An 8872-nucleotide genomic window follows, 5' to 3' on the forward strand; every position below is an offset into this window, starting at 1 on the left:
GGTAATAAAAGTGGAAGAGGGAAGCAGAGAAGAAGAATCAGTCAAAGGAAGATGTGATTACAGAAGAGAGACAGTCATGGACAGACATGCAACGCTGCTCGCTTTGAAGATGGAGAGAGGGGAGCGTGAGCTAAGGAATGGGGCAGCCTCTAGAAGTCGCAAAATGCAAGGAAATGGATTCTTCCCTAGAGCCTCCAGAGGGAGCACAGCCCTCGCAACGCCTTGATTTTATCCCATAAAGGATTTCTAACCTGAAGAACTGTAAGATAATAAATTTGTGTTGTTTAAGCCCCTAAATTTGTGATAGCTTGTTACAGCAGCAATAGAAAACTAACAGAACGACCTAGACCATTGCTTTGCCCACAGAAATTCAATACATTTCCTAATTGACTTCAGCTCAAAAACATTTACTGAGTAAAATTGAATTGTTAACAATCTAGTATACTGTGAAAAGATGTATACAATTTAGAGCTGTAAAAGAAAAACTTTAAAAATATTACCTCTAACCTCTTTCCCATAATACAGATAAAAAAAATAATTGAAGCTGAAAGGAGTAAAGAAACTAGCAAAAATTATATATCTAGCTGGTGAGAAAGCCTCAGGGAGACCACCTATGTTGTGAGACAATGAGACGAAAAAAGTCATGAAAAGAGTTAGGGAAACAGCTTTGAATAATCTGTTCTACATATGGTGATCTCCAGGAGTAACAAGTAAGGCAGTATTTTTCTGTCTTGCAGACTAAAAGGCTAGGAGGTCTCTACCTAATTTTTTCAAAGAATACTAAATAACAAATACAATAACAAATAACAGATTGTCTGCAAGAGGAGAAAAAGTACTCTTTGAGTAAGATTTGCCACATGGGATTAGTGAGTGTCTCATTATCTGTTGCTTGAGTTAAAAAAAAAAGCTCACATTATATAAATAGATTCCTTTACTCTTTGGAACAAAAATTATGTGTGTTTAGGTTGTAAAATGAAATACTGGCAAGCCAGAGAGCTAGCTATTATGTTAACAAATATCAGTGAGGTTTTTTTTGTGTGTCATAATATAGTAGGCCATCGGTTCATGTCAATAGTGTGACGTGCTACTTGCCAAAGAGTTTATTTAAAATTATACTATTTGAGACCTAAATACATGTCTTCTGTTACCTACCAGATCTAGAGGATTTTCAACAGACACATAAAAAGCTAGTGCAAATCATCAACCTACTCTGAGACTAAAGCAGAAGCATGACAAATACACAAATAATTCACGTCATCAGTGCCTTTGACGTCAGCAATGGACTTCAGTTGGGAACAGTCATAAGAAGGAAAAAGTGTTGGGATTTTCAAACAGTGGACCATGTAAAAAAGCATCCAGTCACTGTGGAATATGAATATTCTAGTCTTGGTTTTTCTGTTAGCTCATTCAGTTTTTTAATCTGACAAATTTTAATGGAAAACATAATCCTGCCATAACACAGGTATTTGCAAACATCATTAATATTAGTAAAACTGACTCTGGTTAATAGGGCCATGCAAATGCAAATCATTATTAAAGAGACTGTGTACAAATTAGAGAAAAATGACTAATAGTAACATATTTTTCTGAGATGTCTTCCCCCAAGCAAGGCAAAAAATACCAGTCAACTAGTCAGCCAGGCTTCATTTAGTATCTAATCTGTTCTCAAAAGTATCCAAGACTAGAGATGCAAGAGAAGCAGGTGGTCACTGCATTTATGAAAACAATTAATTCTAATGGCTAAGGTTTATGGAGAACTCACTATATGCCAGAAAAATTTACCTGGCTTAGTCATAATCTTCACAGCAACCCTGCGGTGTGTAAGTTTCCGTTCCCATTCTACAAATGAAGAACTATGGGGAAGTTGCAAAGAAGTCGAGTATCTTACCAAAGGCTATACAGCTAGCACAATGTGGAGTCCAGACTGATCCCAAACAGGTGTTCCTTCCACTCACTCTGCTGTTTTCATTTCTTTTCAGAAACGGTGCAACACATTGCCAAGAACCATAGATTTAGGAGGGCTATCATAAAGCAGACTGTACACAAATACATGTTTGCTGTCTTTGAGAACCAGTAGAATGTGGTGGCTAAATGCTAAGACTTTGGATTCAGCGTGCTTGGGTTCAAATCCCACTTTCTCCAACTGGGAAATTGGCTTGATGTGCCTCAGACATTTTTATTTCTATTACCTCACTCATAGAGTCTTTAATGAGGAAACCCAAATGCAACACCAGCTTCCTTATAGGGTCATTTTGAGGTAACGCAGAGGCAACACTACCTTCTTCATTGTGTATGTGTCATGAAGTAACACGTACACAGCACTTAGAATAGAGCTGGGCCCATAACTGACATTCTGTGATTGTTAGCTATCATCAGTGTGAATCAAAGCAAGAGGGAGTAAATTTGATAAGGGTGTTTGATAGGCAGGATTGAATGAATAAAGCAGAAAAATTAAAAGATTGATCAAAGTTTCCCCTTTTTGAGCAGTCATTGAGTATGAGCACAAGCATGTCGTAGTCCATGGAAATGAATAAGATACATTTTTGGACCTGTCTTCAAGCAGCTTTTAGATCCACCTGCATTTACCATTGGGGCCAGATTAGGACAAGTGAGCTTTTGGTTGGTCTCAGGAGACTCAGTCAAACCCCAGATCCAGTCACCCCAGCCTCATGCTTATTCTTTATCTTCGGCCTACACTCTGATCCCTTCCCTCCATTCTTCCTGACCTAGAACGCCAGCTCTCTTCATCTATTCTTATCTGCCACCTTGAAATTGTACCTCAAAAGTTACAAAATACCTTTCCGTCCATGTAACGAGATCTTTTCCAGTTCTCTTCCAACCAAACCCTCTCAAAACAAAAGCTTTAAGTTATGTAGTTTTCCAAACACATGTTACTGTTTTATCCCCCATATTCTGATATCAGAGCTCTTATCCTTTCACATTATCCTTTTGCCATATAACGACTAGTTCTTCCAGTCAGGCTTAAACAAAACTCCTATGCAGAGACTTCTCTGATCTGTTCAAGGCAATCCCCCCCTCTTCTGTGCCCCTTCTGTAGCTTATATCTAAGTCTACGATGCCCTTACCAAGTTGTAGGGCAACTGGTCTTGGCTCCTTGTCACTGCCAAATTCCTTAAGACATAGACTTTGCCTGGTACCTGTCTCCATAGTAGCTATTCAGACCACTTAATTTCTACCACACTGATATTCTATGCTATAAAAGTTAGCACTTGGCTTTGCACATATGACTTAGTAGTAGTGTTGAGGAGTAAGACTCATCATTTGAGCAAAATCTTAATCAGTAAATCAACAAATAATTGACGAAATGATTTTTATCTTTCTAGCTCAGTTCTCTGAGGCATACAAAGGAAGTATCCAAAGAACTTAGTATATAACTGGGGGGAAACAAAACTGATCTAGACTTAGGTGATTAGACTTTTAATTATTAACCTCTTTCCTGTTTTCTTTTATCTCCTGACTTGTGTTGTCCACAGGATATAATCACTAAGAAGTTTATTTATTTTATCTGTTGTACAGTTAAATATTTGGGGACAAATTTTTTTCTGTGCTTGGAAACCTCAACTACAGAAAGGCATATGAATGCACAGATGGGTGAGCAACTGTTAGAAAAGGAAGACTCTGGGGAGCCATTAAAAACAAGAATTAATTCTGAATAGCAAAAGGAAATTACCCTAAAGGGTAAGTATAAAAGCAGCATGAGTGCTCCTTATATGAAATGAGAACATTCTATACAAGAATTTAGGGAGCAATAAAATCCATCCTTACATTTTATTATTTTACAATCATTCTTTCTCTTTGATAATTGTAAGAATATAATCTATAACAATTATTTAGCTCATTCATATAGAACGTTCTGGTAAAGAGTGGCAGAAGACACTCAAGCAAAAGTATATGAGCAAAAGAATATGCCTCATTCAACCCCGAAGAGAATCTCAAGTATTTTCTGTCAAATGGGAGACTAGGAAATCCTTTTCTGTTTTCTGCTCTGGCTTCTCAAGAACTCAAGGTGACTTGTAAATGAAAACTATGCTCTTCTCTTCTAAAGCTGTCTGGCCCAAGAAATATTCCAGCATAGGCCGAATAGTTTATCTACTCTTGATTCTTAAGAAAAAAGTAAAATAATATGGATATTAATAGGTATGTGTTATTCATATATTTATTCAAGAAATTATTGAACATTTCCTAAATACAAGGCAGCATGCCAGCTACTAAGAATAAATGGAAAGCTAAAAGATAAATAATAATAGTTAACAATTACTGATTGGTAAGAACTTTGCATGAATTATTTTAAGCCTTGTGACAATCCTTGTAGTATTAGCATTTTCCTTATTTTCAGGTAAAGTAACTGAACCTTAGGAAGATTAAATAACTTTTCCAATGTCATGTTACTTATAAAGTAGTAAAATTAGGATTCAAATCCAGGACTATCATATTACGAGGGTAAGAGATTTCATGGAAGAGATGACATTGAATTAAGCTTTGAAAGAAGAACAAGTGCATTAGCTAGATTATGCTAGGATATGCTGTGGTAACAACAAATCCCAAGATCTCAACAATTTCTTTTTCTTCTTGTATTTCATGTCTGTTGTGGTTCAACTGCGCATCTTTTTTATTCTGCAACTAGTTTAACAGAACATGCCCTATTTGGAACATACCTGATTGATAGCAGAGGAAAAAAAGAGTAATTGATGGGACCATGCAATGGCTCTGAATGCTTCTACTCAGAAGCGACTTAATCTAAGAAATACAACAAACTGGTGAGTATAATAAAAAAGAAGCAGATTCACAGATATAGAGAACAAGTTAGTGGTTACCAGTGGGGCAGGGTGGTGGGGAGAGGTCATATAGGCATGGAAGGTATAGGAGGTACAACCTATTGAGTGTAAGATAGGCTCAAGGATGTATTGCATAAGACAGGGAATAAATAGCCAGTATTTTATAATAACTGTAAATGGAAAGTAACCTTTAAAATTGTATAAAAATTTTTTTAAAAGAAATGACTTAGATAACTTTCATTCACATTTCATCAGACAAAGCAATTTATAAGTCAAGTCTGCTGTCAATGGAGTACAGAGGTAGAATACTCTTATGGAGAGAGATAGTCCTTGGGAATTCTGTTACAGGTTTAGATGAGTGGAAATGGGAAATAATATTCTAAATAGAGGAATATTCTAAACTTGACTCCAATCTCCATAAAAAGTAACCAAGTAAGTACTTACAGAGAGTGGAATTTTAAGTCCATATGGAGCATTATTTAAGAGGTTCAAAAAAGGACAATGATTTGGGAGTATCTGTAGGCTGATCTGACACAGTCAGTTTAAGAGAGAGAGTCACTGAATGAGAGGGGAATAAAAAAGACTGCTTAGGCTTGCAGCAGAATAGGAACTTTCTCCTCCCTACTGTGTGCCTAAATGTCTGGCAATTGTAACTACAATTTAGACAGTGACACCAAACACCACCATCTGCTCTGATTTACTTTCATGACTTTGAGCTGGGCTGGGCATCCAAAACCACCTGTCTAAGCTCACAGCCCTCAGATCTGAGTAAATTGGCCACTTACTGTCCACAACATTGAAGTAAGAAAGGCAATTCTTCCATTAACACCATTCTTTCGCTAAAGTAACCTACACAGCTGAAATGATTTTTCCTTGGAAAACAAGTGAGCCCCTGAAGGGTTGAGATTGCCTTAAGGTTACTTTCTGAATTTGATCCTGGCATCAAGAATAACACATTGGCTGTTTTCTTTAATTTTACAGTGAGCTCTCCCCTCCAAGGAGACTCCATCTAAGCTATCTACACAACGCCAAAGTAGTCTATGAATATAGCAAAATACTAGGCAAACTGAAGTTTGGTTTTGACGTCAGATAAATCTGCACTGCCTACTTGGTGACCAATGACCTGGGATGAACTTCAATTTATCTCTGTGCCTTCATCACTCCTTGATCAAAGTGGAGACTGTCTCACCTAGAGCTTTGCAAATCTCCTGCAGGAGTTCAGTTATATTTTAATTGACACATTAGAAACCAAAAAAGAATAACATATGTCACTAGAAAATCAGTTGGCCTCTGGGAGCTTTCATGGCCTCATCTGAAAGCAGCAGAGCTGAGACTTGAGGCTACGTGACCTGGGTGCCATGTTTACCCTTTTTGGTTACTTGACATAAAAAGCCCCGAAGGGTATGCTGCTTTGAGGAAGAATAGCCAAACATCAACCTTCCAGAATCTCTGAGTGATCAAGCAAAAGTAGAAACCATTTCATATAATACTCTAGGGATAAGAAAGCAATATTAAAGAGAAAACCAAGTGCCTAGGAAACTGGAATTCTCACAAGCATTTCTTTTGTCTGAAGGGAATTATTTTAGACAAATTATGATCCTACAGACCACTGAGGAGAAGTTTTCAAATTCTAAGACTTCCTCAAACTTACCACACAAACAAAGCATTTACCAACAAAATAAAAGAAATGCCTTTTTAATCTAAATGAGGCCCTCTGAGCCTTACCCACGGAGTGTGTTCAATTCACAGAAACTTTAGAAGCACAGTTGAATTAGAAATTCTATAACCTTAACTTGAAACAAACTTTGGAAATATTTCAAAGCATTTTCATGGGTTCTCAGCAAGCTCCAAGCCAATGGCTTTCAAATATTTTTCCCTGTGTCCCTGTGAACGGTGGAGAGAAGGGAAAGCCCGAATTACCAGGATCCATTCTGCCTCTCTGACTCTTCAATCTGAGTGTGCTCCTTTTACGTATATTATACATTGAACTTGCAAGAAAAAGTTCTCCTGAAGAATGGATTCTAGTATTCAAGTGCTTTGGGGAAAAACAAAACAAAACAATTTGAAAACCACGGCTCCAAGCAGGAAAAATTAGAGAAAGCTTAAAATGCAGCAGGTTCTGGTGTTCCCTAGCTCCACCAGTTCTGTCAGGAACAGGGAGGGGTGAGAGAGTAGTAAAATGATCCTTAGGAGAAAAGGCAGCAGGAAAGAGGAAAGAAAAACTGGCTGCAACATTCCTCTTACTACGCGCCAGTTGCCCCTGGCAGCAGCTAGGAAAGATCCCATTCTTTGCTGTACGTTGTAAGTAACCAGCTGGGCTTGTCATGCTCACTTAATAGCAGTACTTTAAGGAAGTGTTGTCATTTCCTTGTCAGATTCATTTCTCTACCCTCTATTATCTTTTCAAAATCACATTACAAAATATTATGAGCTTCCTGTATCAGACACTTTGGTTCTTAGTCACTCAATTATTAAAACTGTATGATTTTTTAAATTACCGTTATGTGTGGGCTGTCTTTACCAAAGCGGCAAAGCTATTGAATTAACCCAAATGGTGCTATGATTGCAGGATCAGAACATGGACGATTATAGCACTGGAGGAAAAAAAAACAGCTATTTTGCATCAGTGCCAATAAAATCCTGGGAAACTCACCATGACACCATTATGCTAGACAGAGCAGAGCAAATGCTCCCCACGTATTTCCACACGGGGTAATAGGAAAACAACACCGTATAGGGCTGATAGGTCTGTACCAAGTTACTCATCTATAGTAAACGAGGCCCTCTGGGAAAGTGACGAAAGCCCCCTCATTTCACAGCAAGAGCCACCTCTGTCAGCCACCTCACTGCCCCTGTGCCCATTACCATGAGGTCTCCGTGCACCTGCCATCAGAGCTGCTGAAACAAGGGCTGGGTCCTCTGCCTCTCTCGGGGGACAGCTGTGGGCAGAGCTCCATGGAAACTGGGTTTCTGGGATTCTTCCACAGGACAAGCTGGCTTTATGAGGTCAGCTCACTGAGCTTGATGCGCTTCTGACAAGACCAACCTGAAAAGGAGGGGGAATTCGCAGGTGCCTACCCAACTTGATTTTTTTTAAAAGAAGCCAAGCAATCTTCCTATTGCCTGACATTCTACAGATGATCACTTAGGTCTCCCTTAAGTTCTCCACCATAGACAGCTGGGCCTACTTAACACCAACCTGCAAATTCAGCCTAGCTCCAATCTCTGGAGCCAATTTTGCTGCGTGGCAGAGTGGGTGATTTACAATGGCCCAGGCAAGGAACTCAAGGAGCCAAAGCTGTACATAGGGTATAAAAGTGGAGAGGGATGTTACATAACTGTGATGGCAGGTGTGCTGAGAACTATGGTGAACTTGAGAGGCTGTGCTCGTCCAAAGGCCTCAGCATTATATAGCTCCAGTGGACTCTTTTCAGGACAAATACAAGCCGCCTTTGGAAGAGCTTCCAGTTTGTTTGTTAAGACATCAGAAATACACATTTTCATATAAAATTGGATTTTAAGTTGGCGAGGTTTTTGTTTTTTAAAGCAAAACATGTTTGCCCACTGTCTTAGTTTCCAATGGCTACTGCAAGAAACTACTACAAATACAGTGGTTTAAAACAACACAAATGTTTTCTCTTAGAGTTCTATAGGTCAGAAGTCCAAAATATGTCACACAGGGCTAAAATCAAATTGGTGGCAGGACTGCATTCCTTTTGGAAGCTCCAGAGGATACTTTTTTTTTTTTTTTTGCTTTTTTCAGTTTCTATAGGCTTTCTACATTCCTTGGCTAATGGACCCTTCCTTCATTTTCAAGGCCAGCAACAGAGCATATTCAAGTTTCCTCTGACTCTGACACTCTTGTTTCGCTCTTATAAGGACCCGTGCAATTACATTGGGTCCAACTGGATGATCCAGGAAAATCTCCCCACCTCAAGATCCTTAACTTAATCGCATCTTCGAAGTGCCTTTGCCATGGAACATATTTACAGGTTTGGGGGATTAGGGAACGGACATATTGAGGAGCCATTATTCTGCCTATCACACCTCCATTATACAATGGTCTAGGCAACTTA

At 38.7% G+C, this 8872-nt stretch overlaps 1 long non-coding RNA gene across 1 annotated transcript in view; it reads right to left on the minus strand.

Moving 5' to 3' along the window:
• The window catches only part of LOC125965284 (uncharacterized), a 28268-nt gene extending 20551 nt beyond the window's left edge, over positions 1 to 7717 (minus strand). The window contains exon 1 of the long non-coding RNA XR_007478998.1: positions 7662 to 7717. This is a non-coding gene — a long non-coding RNA (uncharacterized LOC125965284). The remainder of the gene's footprint in view (positions 1 to 7661) is intronic.
• Positions 7718 to 8872: the final 1155 nt, after the last annotated feature.

The sequence above is a fragment of the Orcinus orca genome, chromosome 8 (genome assembly GCF_937001465.1).
Source record: "Orcinus orca chromosome 8, mOrcOrc1.1, whole genome shotgun sequence".
Taxonomy (NCBI): domain Eukaryota; kingdom Metazoa; phylum Chordata; class Mammalia; order Artiodactyla; family Delphinidae; genus Orcinus; species Orcinus orca.